Source organism: Pan paniscus, chromosome 9 (genome assembly GCF_029289425.2).
Source record: "Pan paniscus chromosome 9, NHGRI_mPanPan1-v2.0_pri, whole genome shotgun sequence".
NCBI lineage: Eukaryota > Metazoa > Chordata > Mammalia > Primates > Hominidae > Pan > Pan paniscus.
Genome location: NC_073258.2, coordinates 47286888 through 47306854, shown reverse-complemented (window position 1 = coordinate 47306854; position 19967 = coordinate 47286888). Strand labels below are relative to the sequence as shown.

Here is a 19967-nt window from a genome sequence, read left to right as displayed (position 1 = left end):
GCATCAGGTGTTAGGAGAGGTCATGGCACCCCATCGTCTCACCTCCTGCTACCTGCCACCCACTACCCTGTGATTCCAGCCCATCCCCAGAGGAGGACAAGGGACTCACATTCATTGAGCTGCAACTGCATGCTAGCTACTTGCACGGCACTTCAATTTACTTAAGCCTCCCACAGTCCATTGAGGTGGCTTACTCTTATTCCCATGTTATAGATGAAGAAACCGAGGCTCAGAGAGGCAGAGTAGTGTGAAGCCACACGGTATGCTGCCGGGAGAGATGGTCCTCAAGACAGCTGGAACAAGGTGGATCAGAGGCTCCTGCTGTCGGGGCCTCCCAGTGCCAGCCCTGATTTCAGCTCTGAGCCTGATGCTACTTTCTGGCCCTTGATCCCATGCTTGTTTGGTCACTCAGCCCTCATCTTCAGATAAATACAGGAGTAAGGAGAGAGAGAGACTGGGACCGCAGGAGGTACTCAATGATCTTTGCAGTAGGCCCAGATCTTTGCAACCAACTTCTTGGTTCCTCAGTGCTGCTCAGCTGAAACTCTCTAAATAGCCTCTCTCCCTCCCCCCACAGCCACCCCGGCATACACAGATACACACCCCACACATGGAACAGCTAGAGCACATGTGGCCTCCCACACCGCCGCTTCTGTGGGTGTGAGGGCGTAGCTGTCGTGGTGATGGTGGCAGCAATGGAGGTGGTGGGGTTGTTGTAGTGGCAGTGGTGGGGTAGTGGTGGTGATGACAAACAGCATATCATTTAGCCACTCATAAATCTACAAGATACATACTATACATGCAAACTATAAAGAAAAGCAGCACAATGATTAACACTGAATAATGACAAATTGTGCTCACAGATAGATAACGTTTCCAAGAAACCACAAACCACACTCATAGACACAGACCAAGCTAACTGTGAGACCCCACCAGTGAGTAAGCACCGGTGAAACACCCCTTCCTCTCCACTGCCTTTCTGAGTGACAGTGGCTTGCTCACCAGAGACAACGCCGGTGCGGTTTTAACCCTCCTGCCTCCAAGATCAAAATTATTAAGTGCCCAGGCACTCAGTCCAGAACTGGACTTGCTTTCCTGGTTTTCCTTGGAATCATCCAGCCAAGCCTAGATCTTCTCAGGGGCTTTCCAGATCCCTTTCCCTGAGACACCACCGAGGTTTCCCTGGGCTGTGCACTCCCTTGCAGCGACAAGCTTACGAAACCTCCCATTTTCTTACTACAAGCATGTTCTTGGGTCTCTGGGCCATGGGCTTCCACAGCACAACACGGAACCCAGTGGTTAACCTGGGCAGGGGGATATGGGGCAGCCACAGGGGCAGGTCAAGCGTGGGCTTGGAAAGCATTGGGAAGGTTTCTTAGGCTGGGTTTCTTAGTCTGGGCTTATACAAGCCTTCATTTATTATTATTTTACGATTTAACATAGTCTTTTAAATGTGCGTATGTTATATAGATTATTTTATATGTATGTTTCACAGTAAAAAGTAAAAATAGGCTGGGCACATTGGCTCATGCCTATAATCCCAGCACTTTGGGAGGCCAAGGTGAGATGTTCGCTTGAGCCCAGGAATTCAAAACCAGCCTGGGCAACATAACGAGACTCCATCTCTACCAAAAAAAAAAAAAAAAATTAGGCAGGCATGGTGGCACATGCTTATAGTCCCAGCTACCGAGGAAGCTGAGGTGGGAGGATCACTTGAGCTTGGGAGGTGGAGACTGTGGTGAGCCATGATTGCACCACTATGCTCCAGTCTGGATGACAGAACGAGACCCTGTCTCTAAAAAAAGAAAAAAAAGAAGTAAAAATGAAAAAGTTAATAAAAAAGAAAAAAACAACAACAACAGACACCATGTTCTTGCCAGATGCCCAGGGAATGACTCTGGCCTTTTTCCTGGGCCCCATTGGCCTGGGACCAGCAGAGCAGCCCTGGGGTCCTGGAGGAGTCAGGGCTGGTTCTCAGGACTGGGGTGAGGCCCTCTGAGGGGAGGAGGTCTGACCAGCAACTTGCCTTCCCCTCCATTCAGGGCCTTCCCCACATGCCCGGAATTCCTGACCTGGCCCTGGTGCTGCCTCCCTTAGGGACAAGAGGTGGGGGCCTTTGACTGTTTGTTTAGAGGCATAGTTTCCTTAAATGGCTGGGTTTTTAAAGAATGTATGTGCCTGCAGCTAACTTCATCTCCCTGACAGCCAGGGCATCGGCTGCAGGAGGGCAGGCAAGAGATGGGAGGGGGCTGGGAGGAGTCCAGGGACGGGGGACAGAGGAGCCAGAAAGCTAGGCAAGGAGGCAGCTTCTAAAAAGCCTTGGGACCCCCCTTCCACTTCAGGAAGAAGACACAAGGCCCAGACAGGGAACATGAGAAGCACGCAGCAGGCGGGCATTCACACAGCAAATCAGGGACAACCGTGGGAATGCCAACCTGCTTATTTGTTTTTATTTCTATTAAGTCTTTTCCTGCCTCTGAGCCTTGGCACCTGCTGTTCCTTCTGCCTAGGCCCCCCTTCCTTTGGTTCTTCTAGTGACAAGCACCTTGTCGCTCTCCAGGTGTGAATGCTACTTCCTGACCACGCTTCCCCGATCCACAGGTACCTGAAGGACACACCAGCCCCTCCCACACCCCCGATTGTTATTTACATCATCCCGCCGAATGAATGAAGTCTGCAAGCTGTGGAATAGGTAGTTGTAGGTTTCCTTTGGAGAGGAATCTGCTATATCTTAAAACAGTGATTTCTTCTCTTTTTTCAGTTTACTTTCGTAGCCACATCGGAAAATCAAATGGTAATTTTAAAACTGTGTTTCCCTAAGCTATTTGATGTAGTCATTTATTTAACATGTGAACTATACCTCCTCCAATAGGCTCATTATAGCTATTGTGAACACTTGAGAACTGTTTCTGAGACATAGCCATGCTAGAAAATGTATTATTTAACCAAAAGAACAAACTTTGGCATTCTGGTTATTTTTTTTCAATGAAGCACAGTATTATTTTAACAGACATGGGCTTTGATTTCTGAACTTTTAACCTCATGGGTTACAAATATGAAATGGAGTCATATTTTAATGAAAAAGGAAATAGGACAATTTCAACTTGGTCAATGAGAAACGTTACATTTCAGGCTAAGAGGTTAATTCTGTTTTCATTTTCTTGGTTTTTCATCGCCAAGAAAAGCAGTACAAGGTTTCCTGCTTTTAAATTCCCAGGTGATTTATAGATGTAGCGCAGTGTTATTTATGGGAAAACACCAGAAGAAAATAATCTTTCTGCATGAACAGAAGAAATTTTGATACACATTTTCCAACTAATAGTCTTCCTGCATTCATGTTTGACACCTTGCAAGGGATTCCTCCTGTTTTAGGACAGAGCCTGAACTCCTTTGGAGCCCACGAGGGCCTGAAAGATCTGGCTCCTGTCTTCCTCTTCTGCTTCATCTACTGTCCCCAGTGCTCCGTGCCCCTGATTGAACTTTGCTCCTTGCCCTTTACACACACTGTTCCCTCTGCCAGCCTCATGCACACTCCCTACCCTGTACTCATCAGTCCTGCCTTTCACAGTTTAGATGTCGCTTCTTCCAGGAAGCCTTCCCAGATGCTCTGGAATGAGTGATGCTCCAGGCAGCTTCCCACATGTTCTCTGTCATATTTTTTATCCCATTATATTATCTTGGTAATTCCTCAGTTTTTTTGTCTGACTCCTTCACTAGACTATAAGCTGTATGGGGACAGGGACCACGTTTAGATTCCTGGGGTCTACCATAATGTTTTACACATGGCAGGTGCTCCATTAATGCCAGGTGAATAAATGAACACATAGCCAGAATTTGACTGAGGTTCACCAAATTCTGGTAGCCCATCACCTATGGTCCATCATTCATAGTTCTTGGATGATTTCCTCTTAGTCATTAATTTGGTCATTCACTCCATCCATTCAACCAATTCTCCATCCATCCATCCATCCATCCTTCCATCCATCCATCTATCCATCCATCTGTCCATCCATCCATCCATCCATCCATCCATCCATCCATCCATATATTTCTGTGACTAGCAGAAACAGTGAGGTTGAAGTCGCAGTCGGTTTTAGCGAAAGAAGAAAATCAGGATTTCTGATGTTAATGTCAGGTTTGGTGTAAGGTATAGATCAGGCTCAGAAAACCAGAACCACATTGTGGGCACACCCAAGCAGGGAGTGGCAGAGCTGATGGAGGAATGGCTTATGCATCAGAAGCTAAAGCAATTCAAGCCTCCCTCGCCCCCTGGCTGACACACATGGCCAGCACAGACACGTCTACTCTCACCTCCCCTCCCTCCCTTCCTTCCTTCTTCTATTAAGTCTTCATGGAGACCTCTCTCTGGGGCAGGCCTGTCCTGAAGACTGTAGAATCAGACCCAGATTTCTGCCCTAAAGCTGCTCTGAGTGTACACAGGGATTCTAGCATAGGCGTGGAGAACAATACAGGAGGCCCACTGTGGCCCCTGCCATAAGAGAGGCCCAGGTCATGTGCTCTGAGCACCTGGAGGGAAGAGAGGAAGGTAGGGCTGCATGTAGGAGGGGGCACTGGAACTGGATCTTGACGAGTGGGTAGGACTTGGGCATGTGAAAATGAGAGGAGAGTGTTCTAGGACACAATCAAATGAGCCAGGCAGAGAAATGGAATGAATCCAGGCAATTTCAGGGAATCCAGCCTGCTGGAGGGCAGGGAGTAGGACGTGAAAGAGGGCTGGGGAGAAAGCCAGGGAGGAACTGGGCCAGGTCACAGCCCTGGCCTTGGAGGCCAGCTGGGGAATGATGGATTGAGTAACTCACTCATCTAACAAATATTTTTAGCATTAATATGTTCCAGGCCACAGGCTGTGGGCTGGGTACAAAAAGGATGGAAATCTGCCCTCAGATGGCTCAAAGTCTGCGAGCCATTCCTATGCACTGAAGTGGTTCCAACTGAGGAGGGGCCTAGTCACTCTGGCTGGGTTCCCCGACCTCACCTTACCTCATCTCCCATATCCTGCATTCCCTCCATCTCACAGCCACTGCCATTTTAGGGCCCATTGGCTCTTCCCCAGTGCTTTGCAGTAGCATCCGGCCTGCTCTCCTTGCTTTAGCCTCATCCATCTTCCCCTCCCTGCAGGCAGTGGAATCTCCATAAAGGAACATATTATGGCCGGGTGTGATGGCTCACACCCGTAATCCCAGCACTTTGAGAAGCCAAGGTGGGTGGATCACATGAGCCCAGGAGTTCGAGACCAACCTGGGCAACATGGTGAAACTGGCTCTACAAAAAAATACAAAAATTAGCCGGGCATGGTGGTGTGCACCTGTAGTCCCAGCTACTCCGGAGGCTGAGGTGGGAGGATCGCCTGAGCCCAGGGAGGTTGAGGCTACAGTGAGGTGATGGTCACACGACTGCACTCCAGCCTGCAACACAGAGTGAGACCTTGTCTCAAACAAACAAACAAGAAAAAGGAGCACATCATGTTGCCCTCCCCTGCGTAAAACCCTTCCTGGCTCCCCAGTGCTCTGAGAATAACTTCCAAGACCTTGTCCTGGACAAAGCGCAGCCCTCACATTCTTCTCCCCCAACTCCTCCGTGGCCTCATGGGAGTTCTCTCATTTTCCTGAGGGCTCCCTGTGTTTTCGTCTGATCAGGCTCATCTCCAGCCCTCACTGCCTACTCTGCGCAGGCTCCCCTTGCAGGCTCTGCAGGCTGGGGGCAGATATCAATTCCTTGAGCCCCCTTTCTGGACTCCCCAGGCTGTGCTTAGTGTGGCGAGGTGTGTTTTTTCTGCCTGTTTCTTTGCTTGGTTTTCCCCACAGCCTGTGAGCGCCTTGGGTGGGGGATGGCATTTGCTAAGCATACCATTGCCTCACCATTCTGTCTACAACCTGGGAGTATCCCGTATAGAGCAGGCCTTGGATTCCTGGGGACCTGAGGATGGATGAAAGCCAGGCTTAGACAGGGTGGGGTGGATGCCTCTCCCAGCACCCCCAGGCCACTTGGTGGGAAGGGGTCCAGAGATAGGAGGTGGGCGTCAACTTGGGAGGAAGCTCAGGACCTCTGGAATTCCAGAGAGGTCTGGCAGCCTCCAGGGTGTCCTCAGGTGAGATAAAGGGTTGGGCCAGGGTTGAGGATGAGGCAGGTCCACCCTGCCATGCGGCAGCCGGAGTCCAGCTTCCAGATCTGGGTGGGAAGGAGCTTCCCCCTCGATGGCCCGACTGTGACTTTGGCCTCTGCATTCATTTTGCCCGTTCTGTCTTTTTCTCTGTGCCTCTTTCCAGCTCGACCCGCCTGGGGCTATTTTTGCTTCCTTCTTGTTCAGTTGCCTGAGCAGCATTGTGGCTTTAATTGGTCCATTTTCTGCATGCTGGAAAGATGTTCCCTCCTTGTCCCCTGCCCACCCCCACCCGAGAGTGGGCCCAAGAGTAAAAGCTAGAAGTGAGGCTAATTATGGAGGGAAGGGTGGACAGAGACAGGCTCAGGCGAAGGAAAAAGATAAATGGAGGGAAAGGAACAGATAGAGACAGAGAGGGAGACAGAGAAAGAAAGAGAAAGAGAGAGAGAAGGCAAAGGCCAACACACAGAAGAAGAGTGGGAGCCCGGAGAGCTGGAGACAGAAATAAATAATTGAGGTAAGAGAGAAACACAAGAAGACAAAGAGAGACTCAGAGAAGCAACCAGATGGATTCAAATACACATTGCGTGACAAGAGAAAGACAGAGGCCCGCAGCCACCCCGAGAGGGAGGGAGGAAGGCAGCCTGCAGCTGGACAAGCAGCAGGGAGCAGTGTCTCCAGGGAGGCCATGGCTTGTGTAGAACTACACCACCTCCAGTCAGGGGCCTCTGGCCAGTCTCTGCTTCTCTGGGCCTCCTTTGCAACATAGAGATAATAAATGACAGGTCTGCACTATTTGCAGGGGCTCGCTGGGGAGGGCTGCAAGGTGCTTTGTAAATGGTTAGACTTCTGCAAATAGGGGAAGAAGGGAATCACTGTTCCGCAGTGTGGGGCTTCACCTGTGTACATCTTCCTGCCTCTTGAACTTTAAATGAGTTAGGTGGAGTGGGGCAATGCCTAACACATTATTTGTTGTTTATTCCTACAGCAAAGGTGTACTGACCACCTGCTCACTATGTCCAGCCTCCTTTCTGGGCTCTGAAGACAAAAGGTGACCAGGGCAGGGCTACTGCCCTGCTGCTCAAGCTGTGGCCTCTATTAGGTGCTCATTGTTTAGGAGGAGGAGCTTACACACCTAACTCCACTATCACCTGGCACTTGTTCTAGCTGAGGGATGCCTCTGCCTCCACCCAGGGACAGTCAGGGACAGCTTCCCAGAGGAGGCAACGTGGGACAAGGCCTTGAAGGCTTTTCTGAGTGGAGAAGGCTGGGAAGGAATTCCAGGTGGGGGGATTAGTGTATGCAAAGGTACGGCCACCACACAGGATGGGGCTGCATGGGACGGGCGGCACTAAGGAAGTTGAGGGTGAGGGTGAGGGGAAATGGGAGATAAGGCCAGGAAGGTAGGCAGGGGCTGGCTTGGGAGGGGCCTTGAATGCCAAGTAAGGAGTTAGGGCAAATAGGTGGTGCTGTCCAGCAACAGAATAGCAGAATCCAATCTGAGTTTTTTAAGAGGAACCCTGATGAGACAGCACAGACTAGAGCAGGAGGTGCTGGGGGCGGAGAGAGCAGGAGGAGGCCGGGGCAAAATGCAGGTGGGAGATGCCACGAATCTGGACTGGGGAAGGAAGACCCTGGGTGAGTGGCCTGCACTGGATCAGTTGCCTGCAGTACCTGGCCTCTCAGCCCAGCCCAGTCATCTCTCTCTTGCCTGTCCCATGATCCAGAGCCACAGAAACCCAGAGACTCGCTTTATGGCACCTTTGAGACCAGTTAGTCCAGGGATCTCAAACTCAGATGCCCTCAGGTGCCATGTGGGGTGGCTAGTGTGAGACTGTAGGAAATGGCGGGCCCTGTTTATAGATGAGAAAACTGAGGCCTGGAGAGGGGAGTGGCTTGCCTGAGACCCACGGCTGGTTGGGGGAGGCGCGTGCTTCCTCAATCAACACTCCTTTCAGGAAAATGACTCCGCCCCTTCCACCAGCACAAACTGAGGGAAGGAGAAACCTCGGAGGAGGAGGCAAATGCTGGTTGCCAGAGGGAGAGATGATTGGCATGGAAGGGGGAGGTCAGCTTAATGAGAGGGCGACTGAGGGTAGGCACATCGTGGTAAAAAGCAGCAAGGGGAGGGTGAGGCATCCCCAAGGGGAGGCGCTGGCTCCTGGACTCAGCTGACCAGGCCCCCAGCTTGCCCACAGCTTCAGGCAGGGGACCGGGGCCAGGGCTGGGGGTGCGGTGAAAACCAGCAAGGGGAGGATGAGGCATCTCCAAGGGGAGGCGCTGGCTCCTGGATTCAGCTAACCAGGCACCCAGCTTGCCCACAGCTTCAGGCAGGGGACTGGGGCAAGGGCTGGGAGTCCCTCAGCCTCAAAGGCCCAAATTGCCCTGGGCTGGACCTGCTGAGCTGCTGATTATCCGAGGCAGAAATCCTGCCAAGCTGGATTTTAGAGAATAATCATCACAGTCAATAATAATGCCTCCCACCTGCGCTGAGCTTTTAACTTGTTCAGCCACTAGCAAGCAGCTTTGTCTGATTCAGAAAGAAAGGCCAGGAGAATTTGTGGCAGCCCCAAGAGCAGGAAAGAGCCCAGTGGAAGAATAAGACATCCTCATTTACCTCCTTGAGCCTCAATTTTCTCCGCTGTAAAATGCAGATGTTGTTCTCTGCCTCTCATGATCTTTACAGCCTCATCTTCGACCCCACATCCCCACTCTCACCTCCCTCCCTCCTGCAGTCACACACACTCACATGTGAAGTCCAGGCATAGAGAACTGTTGATGAACCCCTCTGAGGTCTCTGCTTTGGTTTTACATCAAATACCAAACTGCCCCATGTTTTTCGTGAACTCCCCCTTTATCCTACAAAGACCAGTGCTGCCTTCTCTGTGAAGGTCTCAGCTGTGGTCTGGATGTTTCTGTCCCTCTGAAATTCATGTGTTCAGATCAAATCCCCAACATGTTGGCATTAAGAGGTAGGGCCTTTGGAAGGTGATTAGGTGATGTGGCAGGTGGGGGGGGGGTGAAGGGGGTGGGGGGTGCGGTCTGCCCTCATGAATGGGATTGGTGCTCTTATAAAGAGGTTGGAGGGAGCCATTTTGCCCTTCCACCATGTAGAACACATATTATAGAAGATGGAACTGTGAGGAACGTATCTATGAGGAACAGACCCTCAGCAGACACTGAATCTGCTGGCCCCCTGATCTCGGACTTCCTAGTTTCCGGAGCTATGAGCAATAAATTTCTGTAGTTTGTAAATTACCAAGTGTATGGTATTTTGTTATAACAGCCTGAACATACTAAGACACCCTTTCTGATTCTCTCCCCAAAGTTAATCACTCCCTTTTCTGGGCTGCCGCTGTAGTGTGTACATTACAGCACATATTCTACTTATATCTTTGCCTCTTTCCACTTCAGTCTGAAAGTTGCTCGAGACTAGGGAGACTAGACCTTTACATACTTCTGTATTCCCAAAGCCCAGCATGGATCTAGCACACAGTAGGTGCTCAAGAAATAGTTTTTGGCTGGGCACGGTGGCTCACATCTATAATCTCAGCACTTTGGGAGGCTGAGGTGGAGGAAGGTGGATCACCTGAGGTCAGGAGTTCAAGACCAGCCTGGCCAACATGGTGAAACCCCATCTCTACTAAAAATACAAAAATTAGCCTGGCGTGGTGGTGTGTGCCTGTAATCCCAGCTACTCGGGAGGCTGAGGCAGGAGAATCATTTGAACTTGGGAGGCAGAGGTTGCAGTGAGCCGAGATCACATCATTGCACTCCAGCTTGGGTGACAGAGTGAGAATTCATCTAAAAAAAAATTAGTTTTTGATTCGAGTGAAACAGCTTTTGATTTGAATGATCACACCAGATTATGTTTGTCACTGTCTGTGTCTGTTTCCTCCACTAAACTAGAAACCTCCTGGAGGGTAGGGTCTGATTCCTATTCACCTTCCATGTGTTGCCTAGCACAGAGGATATCCTCAAAAAGGTTAGGGAAGTGAGTAAACAAAGGAAAGCACTTTGTGAATTGTAAAGCGAGATCCAGGGTAAAGGAAAGAAGCCTCTGGATGAAAGAGAAGATGAACACATGATTCAATGGCTGTGTTTTAAGGTATGTCTGTTTGCCTGTTGTGAATGTATGCCTGCATATATGTATATGAGTGCCACTTGTGAGGTTATGTGTGTGCACAAGTAGGTGTGTGTGTAGGCATGTAAGGATATAGGCATTGTTTGCTTTGTGCATGTGTATTATTGTGTTTAGTGTATGGGTATTTTTGTATTATTGAGTGTAAGTGTTGTCTAGAGTCTATTGCTAGTTCTGAGTGTGTACAACTGTATGTGTCTGGGGTATGTGTGTAGGTGTGCACCTGTATGTGTATGTGTAGGTGTAGTGTTGTGTCAGGGGTTGAAAGATGAGGTAGCAAGCAGAAGAAAGAAAGGACTCACTTGTGACTGTGAGTCATTTGCACAAATGCCAGGTGCAAAGGGCAAGGACTCATAGGTGTTCCCAGCAGAGACCCACATACTTCACATCCCATCTCCAGCTTCCACTCCATTCATTCACATCTTCATTCACTGATGCGCAGATGCTGACTCAGCTAGGCCCTCTGCTGGCTGAGCCCGGGGACCATCATCTTACCTGGGATGGCTTCCATGGGCAGCCACAGTGTTGCTGAGGTCCCGGCTGCTCCAGGCTCTGGCTCAGCCTGGTGTTTTCAAATCCCACCTTTCCTGCCTCCCTACCCCACTGCCTCTGTCTATCCTCCCCAGCAAGGATCTGCAGAGAAGAAGACTATTCTAACAAAGGGGAAGTGAGAAGAAAACCAGCAAGGGGAAAATGGAGAAGGCTCTTGGCTGCTTGGCAAGGTCTGCCCCAGACACTTCCTCTCTGCAGGGGCTGTGGACCGCATGCCCCTCTGCCACTGCAGCGTTGGCGGGCACACAGGTGTGGACTTATTTTGTGTGCCCAGCCTGTATGTTAGCCTGGAAGTTCCTGGAGGGCAGAGGAACATTATTTATAGTTTCTCCTCTTCCCTCAACCGTCGGGGAGGGGATGGCAGAAGGTTCACACCCTTGTGGCCTGACCTGCAAATTCTACAGCCTGATGTTGATAAACCGGATCTGGTTAACAAAGGAAACTGATCAGCAGCCCAGACCCTGGGAGAGAAAACAGTAGGCTCTTGTGACTGATGTGATTTTAAATCCTTATTTATAGGCAGGTATGGAATTCAGTTCTTTCTTTTTCAATTAAGGAAAAAAGCCTGATGGAATAAACGATTCAGTGAATGAGTCAGAACTCAGAAGGCTTTCATTTCCTTCTGGTGCCTCAATCCCCTACTAAGCGCTCAATCCCTTATGCGCCAGAACCCGTTGCTGGGCATGCAGAGCTGGGAAGCTGTGGCCTCTATTCTGCTGGTGGTGGGATGGGACCCTGGCCTGGGGCTCCAGAGAAAGGGCAGGCTCTGTTTGGTTGGAGGAGAATCTAGAAGAGCTTCTGCAGGAGGTGGCATTTGAGATGAAATTTGAAGAAAAGGAGATGTTTTTGAGGAAGACATCAGCATGTGCAAAGGTCCAGAGGTGGGAACGAGCTGAGATTTTTTTGAGGAATGGTGAGCAGTGCCCTGTGGGTTTGGGCTCAAATGCTGGTCAGTCCAGGGGAGGCATGAAGTGGTGCGGTGAACTCAAATGGAAGAGTCCAGTCCCGCCTGGGCTCCAGTGCTCCCCGGCCCACTCTGATCTTGCTCCGTTTGCTTCTACTCTCTATGGGCTTGTTTATGGGTGGTAGAACCGCAGACTGGAAATGTGGTAGGAAAGGCTGATGTTTGTGTACTCTTCTGTCCCTGCCATGCCGGGGGCAGACACCGGCCATTAAGTCATCATAATGAGCTTTTGTGTTGTTTTGGAGGAAGAATGAGGTGAGTAGAGGCACGGCCTAGAGCCAGACTACAGAGGTGCAGAATCCAGCTGTGCCATGTACTGGGAATCCCTGGGCAAGATCCTTAATCATCCTGTGCCTCAGTTTCCTCATCTGTAAAGTGGAGGTACTAATACCGACTTCATGGTGTTGTTGCTGCGGAATTAAATGAGCTTTTAAACAAGATTAAATTAAATTTTATATAAACATCTGTAAAATGCTTACAGTGGTACTGGGCACGTGGTCTGTAAGTGTTTGGTTGTTTTTCTAGGCCCACACTCAACCCCAGTGCTTCTCAAGACACTGCTCAGGGCAGCCGTATTAATCAGTGGTTGCTTCTCCTGTTTTAACCCAATCTCCTCATTGTAGATGGCAGGTGGTGGGGCCAGTGAATCCAGGTGGTGGGAAGTCTTTCCCAGGGTCTCAGTGACTCAATTGAGCTGGAGCTCACCATTTCCTGATACTGACACCAGAATTTGTTGCATTATACAATGATATGGTTTGGCTGTGTCCCCACCCGAATCTCATCTTGAATTATAGTTCCCATAATTCCCACGTGTTGTGGGAGGGACCTGGTGGGAGATAATTGAATCACGCGGTTTCCCTCATAGTGTACTAGTAGTGAATAAGTCTCTTGAGATCTGATGGTTTTATAAGGGGTTTCCCCTTCCACTTGGCTCTCATTCTCTCTTGCCTGCTGCCATGTAAGAAGTGCCTTTTGCCTTCTGCCATGATTGTGAGGCCTCCCCAGTCATGTGGAACTGTGAGTCCATTAAACCTCTTTTTCTTTATAAATTACCCAGTCTCGGGTATGTCTTTATCAGCAGCCTGAAAACGGACTAATACATATGACTTACAGCATAGGAAGGCGCTAGCAGGAAGGATCCCAGTGCTTAAGAGGGAAACTCCTGGAACCTTCATCTGCCCACTGTGAAGGGAAGAGCTGATATCCAGCCCTCCCAGCTCTGCACAACGTGAGGATCTCCCACAGGACTGTCCCAGGGGAGTCAGCATCGGGGGTGGGGCATAGCCAGTCCCCCTGCTATCCTGTACGGTAACCCCTCTCCTGGGGGCCCAGTGCATCTCCAATCTCTGTGGCAGGTTCCTCCCCATCTTTCCAGGCCCCTTCCTTTCTTCTGTTCCTTCTTAGGAGATATAGCTACAGCCTGGGGTGGTGGCCATTCAGCTAGCCCTTGATGGGAGGGTCCCAGGAACCAGCTTCAGGCCCTAGATGGGTCCACTTCCAAAGTGACCAGCCTCCGCCTTCAGAGACACTGGAACCATATGACCTGCTGGCCGGCCTCCGGCAAGTGGATGGGACCTCAGCCTTCACAACTAGACCGCTTCTAGTTAAGCACAGGTGTTTCCAGCCCTTGGAGAAGAAAACTCAAGAAAGTGCTTCCAAAGTGTAGTTCAAAGACTACCTGTGCTGAATCACCTGGGGGTGGGGGTCAGGAGGCTCATTGATGAAAATACAAATTCCTGGGTCTTACACAAGACCTACTGGGTTAGACTCTGGAGCTGGGAGTGCAGGAACCGCAAGCTTCCCAAGCAACTCCTGCACACTCGAGTTAGTAAACTGTGGGACTCACGGGGCAACAGCAACGGGAAAGCCCTTAGGACCAGGAATCCTTAGTACCATCCCAACCCCATTGCCAGACTCCCTGAGGGACGCCAGGGATTCACAGTTTGTGCCAGTGAACGAGCCCAAGCCTGCGTCTTCACTCCTTTCTCTCCAGCTGCCCACACTGCTCACACGTTCCCCGCAGTTTCTAAATTCAAAGTGGGGCAGTTTGAGCTGTTTACCAACTCCCTTTCCTGGGCACCAGGTCTTAGAAGCCTGCCACTGGAGAGGGGTCTGGGCTCACATCCTTCTAGGGCTTGGCAGGAGTTTCCCTGAGTGTAGGCAGGGGGTGAGGATGGGACCCGAGGGCCCTGTTGCAAGCTGGGTGACTTCCTGGCCTGGAGCAAGCCTCTGACTTTCCAGACACAGCTTGGGCCTCTGAACCACTTCCTCCCGGAAGTCACAGTCTTTACAATCTCCCCCAAGTGGGACGGCAGCCTGAGTGCTGTCAGGCTCACCTGCAGAGGGACTCCCGTCCTGGGCCCTGGAGCTGGCGCTGGGGTGGGGGTGGGAGCCTGACACCCACTCTGGCCCCCTACAGATGGTCCAATGCCTCGTTGGCAGAGCAAGTGTTCATTGAACACCTGCTGAGTGTGGCTTGCTGTACTGGGTGCTGGTGGGGGGAGGGTGAGGGATGGGGAAGCATTGGGGGCGAAGAAAGAAATAGAAGACTGGGGGAGTGGAGAAGCCCACACGCAGGTTTAGAACAATCACTAAGCAGCCTGCCAGGCAAAGCGAAACACACTCATCAGAATCCAGTCTGCGTGAGCTTATTCAGCAGGCCAGGCTGGTATCTCAGAGGTGTGGGGTGTGTGCTGGCGTGGGAGGGGGGCAGAGAAGACACAGGGGCAGACAGGACTTATGTTCCAGTCCTGAGGCCACACACCATGGACAAGGCCATTGCTGTGTGGCCTTGGTAAGTTACTTACCCTCTCTGAGCCTCAGCCATTCCCCTTTCTGTGCTTCCCCCAGTGTATACGACCTGGAAAATTGCCAGCTTAAACCAAATTTTCTGACACTTAGCAAGGGATGTGGCTTCTTGGTCATCTGAGTGGTCTGTCAGCTAGAGGCCCATGTCACCCCAACAGGCAGTATAGGGTCATGATTAGAAACCTTGTGCTTTGGGGTCACAGACCTTCACTGAAAGCCACCTCTGCCACAGGCATATCAATGCCCTTGTCTATAGAATGAGCAGATCTGTCGGCATCTTTGCAGGGAGGATTCAGTGAAATTCACTCCTGGCTGGGGAGCGGGGTGTCTGGACAGCGTCTCGGAGAAGGGGCAGAGGACATGAGGTTCACAAAGCACTGCCTTCCTCCTTTGCTTTGATTCATTTTAGTTGCAGTAGTCACTTGTTGGAGATGTTAATGAATACAAAAGCCAGAGAGTGTTTCACTTTTTTCAAAGACTGCACGAGTTATGAGGTTTGAGGAGTGCCAGGGTACAGGATGGAAGGGGCCCAGCGCTGTGCCTGGCGCTTGGTGAGCTCTCCTGAGTGTTACAAGACAGACTTCTTCCCACTGCTTCCTCTCTTTAGTGTCTTCCGATGAAGACACTCCTCCCTTTTCTCCTTCTCAGCTGTGTTTGTTCCCTAGAGACAGCTGGAGCTCCACCCCCCAACAGCCCCTAGGAGGAGGGAGGGGGGCCTCTCCCCTGCAGCAGCCTGGCTCTGGGCTAATCCTAAACCCTCTCCTAATTAAAGAGCATATAATTTAGGGATTAAGTGTGAAATGCTTAAAATTAGAGACCTGTGTGCCAATCCTGGCTTACTATTCACTGGCTGTGTGACCTGGGGCAAAGTACTTAGCCTCTCTGTGCTTCAGCTTCCTCCTCCAAAAAAAAAAAAAAAATGGACTAAGGCACCCACGTCACAGGGCTGTTGTCAAGATGAATCGAGTAAGTGCATGTGAAACATTTAGCATGCACTAAGCAGTCAATGAACATGAAGCTGTTCTTCAGGTTAAAGCCACACTGGCTATTGGTTGCCTTCTGTTTTCTTTACTTTCGCAGAGCCACCTCCCGCCATGGGCCAGTCTGGCTGGAAACTGTAGGAGTGAATAAGAGAAGGATCCATGTGAGTGCGTGGTCAAAATAGAAGTTGCCGTGGAAAGGCGAGAGATGAGTCTGCCAGTGAGAGCCTGTCTGGATGTCGTCAGCTGTGATGGGCCTACAGGTTGTCACGGACTTGGCGGCTCTCCGACGCCTGCTGAGCAGTCTTCTATGTATAAGAATCCAGAGCCTGTCGGGATGAACCAGGGTGTAGGGAGTCAGTGTTAATGGTGCTTGGGAGCTGGGTTCAGCGGGGAGGTTCCTCAGAAGGGTCCGGACTCCATCACAATCATTGCAGATGGAGTTGGACTCTAGCCAGCAGAGAGGAGGAGTCACAGAAACTGTGGAGGCCAGAACAAGCTGATCTGAGCCCTAGGGGGTTAAAATTCTTTCTTCCCTCCCCACTCACCTCAGAAAAGTGACCTGGTACCTGGTAACCAAGCAGGTGAAAATTCAATTCATTATCTCATAAATGCCTTCAAGAGTTGGTAGACCTAAGAGTACAAAAGAATACAAGATTCCCCCCACTTCCAAAAATCCTAAGAGTTGAAAGGGTGAATACATGTGCATATGGTCAGAGTTGAAACCTACAAATGCAGGCACATGATCAACCCTGTGTAGGCATAGACAGGAATTAAGGAGTGTGTGGATTACCAGAATCCAGGGATTGGGCTGAAGAGCTGGGGAGACAAACCCTCATTTTTTTTTTATGCCTGTGACATAGAACTTAGGGAGTCCCCCTAGGCCACCACTTCCAGGAGAAATTCCCTATCCTAAGCAACCTCAACTGAAGGGCTCATAACGGCCTTCTTGGGGGCTAAGCCACCCCAGTTAACTGAGATAATGTTTTTTCTTTGTGGGTGTACATTTTTTTCACTCCAGGAGATTTGGGGTTATGTTAAGACAGGCTTATGGGAATTAAAACCATAGTATTTTATTTTTCTGTTATACACTTACTTGTAATGCTAAGATAATTTTGCCTATTAAAGTGAGAATCTAATCATCCTAATTTAAAATGTAATTGAGCAATTAGATGTGTGAGTTTACATTGAAATCTTACTAAACTTATGCTCAGTCCTAGAATATTTCAGAGCATTCTAGGTTCACAGTATATATACATTTAATTTACTAGCTGTAAATGAATTAGTTATGTCCCCAGGGAGATTTTGCTCAAAACAGGCAAACGAGTTTAAAAGGAAATCCAACAGATGACTTTAAAGATGTTATTGAAGTACATCATATACTCTGACAAGTCCTGAGATGACAAAGTGAACCAGTATCCATGTAACCAGCACCAGATCAAGATGCCTCACAATACTTGAACCTGGAAAACCTCTCAGCAGGTCCCTCCTGCAGTCAGTCCCCCTCCAAGGGAAACCACTCACTCCAAACATTACATTTATAAAGGCAATATAAATTGTTTGAGATGTCTTTAATTACGTTTGTAAACGTGATCAAATGTTCGAAGACTTCTTAGAAGCAGCTGCTAAAACCCGCTTGATATCAACAGAACAAAGATTTGTAAGCAGACTTAAACACTTAAGAGAGAATTAGGGTTGTGAATGTGTCAGTTTAGTAAATTGAACTCCAATTATTTAAACTCAAAGTAAATGTCTGAGTAATCTTTTCTGGGCATAACAACGGCCTATGGAGACACTAAAAAACTCCAATGAACATGCATATGAACAGTCATAGTCCAAAGGCATGAAGGAATGTTCATGAAATGACGCATCATGCCTGTATCTTTCCTTAGGCAGAAGGCACATTTCCAACTCCCAAGGCCACTTTCAATGCCTTGGGCTTTGCAGATCATGTTCTTTTCTTGAAACAGCATGCCTATATTGCCTATGATTTACTTTAAAATATTTCAAATAGGCAGTGGGACATATTTTGAGTCTATACTCTAGGATACTCTAGGATAGTCAGTTAACGTGAATAGAAACACTACATACTCCATGGATGGGTGTTTAGCATTGGAAAGACTCATGAGAAGCCCACAATGTACAGGGACAACTATAAGGGTTTCCATTGTCTTTATTTCCAATCAGCACAAGAGGGCTTGTTCATTTGCATAATGGGTATAAAACGATTTTTCATGGGTGATCCAGTAGGATAAACAATGCATAATTAGCTGGAGATACAATACGGGTACTGTCACTCTTGCCTGAACAAGGTCTTAGAATGCAATGGTCCAATAGCCTACAGAAGTGCTCCACATTCAGGACACCCTCTAGTCTTGTGCATGGCCAATTACTTGACTCCATAGAAGGTCAGATGAGTTCTGCACTGGAATACTGTTGCCTCTACCCTTCATTAACGGAACATCTAATAGGGAGATGGCTGGGACTTTGGATACATTTTTCATTACGGGAACATCTAACAGGGCATATGGCTGGAACTTTATGGAGTTCTGGACCGGGCGGATGTGGGGTCCACTTGCTAATAAATGTGTGCAAATTTGGAGTGGGACCTGCTTTCATTATACTTTACTGCCCTAGTGGCAGGCTTGTGGGAAGGACAACAGGTGCCCTCCTTTCCCTGTAGCTATGAGAAGTTATGAGTATTAACTGAAGCGAGTCCAATGTCTGTGACCCAGTTGGTTGAGGTCAGTTGACAAAGCAGAGGCTCAGAGGAGTCTGATGGTCTGGGGCAGTGGGCAGTGCGATGCCATGGAGCAGGCTGGGAGACACATCTTTGGTGGGGCCATTCCAGGCACCCCCCCACCCCACAAACACACACACTTCCCCACTGACCGTCATCTTCTCCAGCTCTGGGTAAGTGTACCTCGGGCCTCAGCTCCCTCAGATCCTGTGATGGCCTGCCTAGGGGCTCTTCCCACAGCCAGGACCTAGAAGATTAGGGTAGGGATGAGGGTGGGTGGGAATTTCGCTTCCACAGAATATGGCCTTGGAGCTGACGTGGGATTCTTTTCTCTCCTCGACTTGATATCAAAGTGGTTGCTCTGTCAGCTGTTTTGACAGCATCCCACAGCCCTAGCTACCTGCAAGTGCACATCTTAGTGACAGAATCAGGTGGGCTTGAAGATACAATGCCTTCTCTTCCCTTGGAGGTCCTGTTGAAAATGGCTGTTTTGAAAACCAGACAGCAAGTATTATACTCAGTATGGTGCCTCCTCGCTCCTCTTCACCTCTTTTGTTCCTTCCTTCTCCCTCCCTTACTTTCTCTTTCATCCTCAGTATAGAGCACTCTAGGCCCAAATCACATACAAGCCAATCATACAAGCATTTTGTCACTTGATGCTCCCGGATCCATGCTCGGCCTTAAGGGACAGAGAGTTTTCTTTCTCTTTCTGCTGCTTCTCCTGCTTCTCCCTGCAGTGAAGCAGCTCAAACCAGAGCCCTGAAGAAGACACCCCCTTTTGGTGTGACTTCTCTACTTTAAACGCCGAAAGTCACGCCAGGCAGCCCCTGACCTTACAAACAGTAGAGCTCCCCTGGAGCCTCCAGAATATTCTAGACTGCAGTGGGAGTAGCCTTTCCTTGCGCAGCCCTGCCCATGGGACCCTTCCAGGGATCGCTCCAGGTGTTCTCATGGCTTCCTCCCGCTTCCCCCCCTGAGCCCAGGTGCCCAACAAGCAGGGAGGGCTGCACTGCCTTCCATGGTCTTCTTGTCCTTGAAGCCAGCCAGACCATCAAACAGTCATGACACTGGCATTTGATTACTTGGAAGAAAACAGCATTGCCAATATGAGGAAGGTGGCTGGGTGTGGGGAGGAGAAGGGAGCTGAAGTGGGAGGTATTTGGGTGGTGATTATTAGAGGTAATATGTAAATATCTGATGATTGGAATCCTTGTGAAAAGATGTTGAAGAAAGTGATGTTAAACAGCCCTGTCATCCGCAGAACCATCTGTGAGTGGTGGAGAGGGTGGTTAAAGGCCTTTGATTTTTGTCCAGTGCCTCTGCAGCTGGGGAAGCAGGTTCCTCTGCCCCCTCCCCTCGTTCTCCTTGATGTCAGATCCTGGCTCTGCACTGGGAGGTGAGAGTGGATGGCCCCTCTGCCCTGCCTCTCACACATGTAGCTTGGCAGGTTTTTCCTAACAAGGGGTTGAGGGGAATCATTTCACCTAGACATGCTCACCCTGGTGTCTCATTAGGAACTGGGCCATTTTAACAGATCCAGAGAGGGCCCAGACTCTTCACTTTGAAGTTTTTTGCTCCATCCAGGTACTATGAGACTTCCTTAATCCTTAAGGATGTTGCAGAACCCTGGATCCTGAAGAGAACATGGGTTTGGAGTCAGA

At 49.6% G+C, this 19967-nt stretch overlaps 1 long non-coding RNA gene across 1 annotated transcript in view; it reads left to right on the top strand.

Annotated features, from left to right (window-relative positions):
• LOC129393362 (uncharacterized) overlaps positions 1-17955 on the top strand; it is a 69416-nt gene extending 51461 nt beyond the window's left edge. The window contains exon 3 of the long non-coding RNA XR_008620179.2: positions 15667-17955. This is a non-coding gene — a long non-coding RNA (uncharacterized LOC129393362). The remainder of the gene's footprint in view (positions 1-15666) is intronic.
• Positions 17956-19967: the final 2012 nt, after the last annotated feature.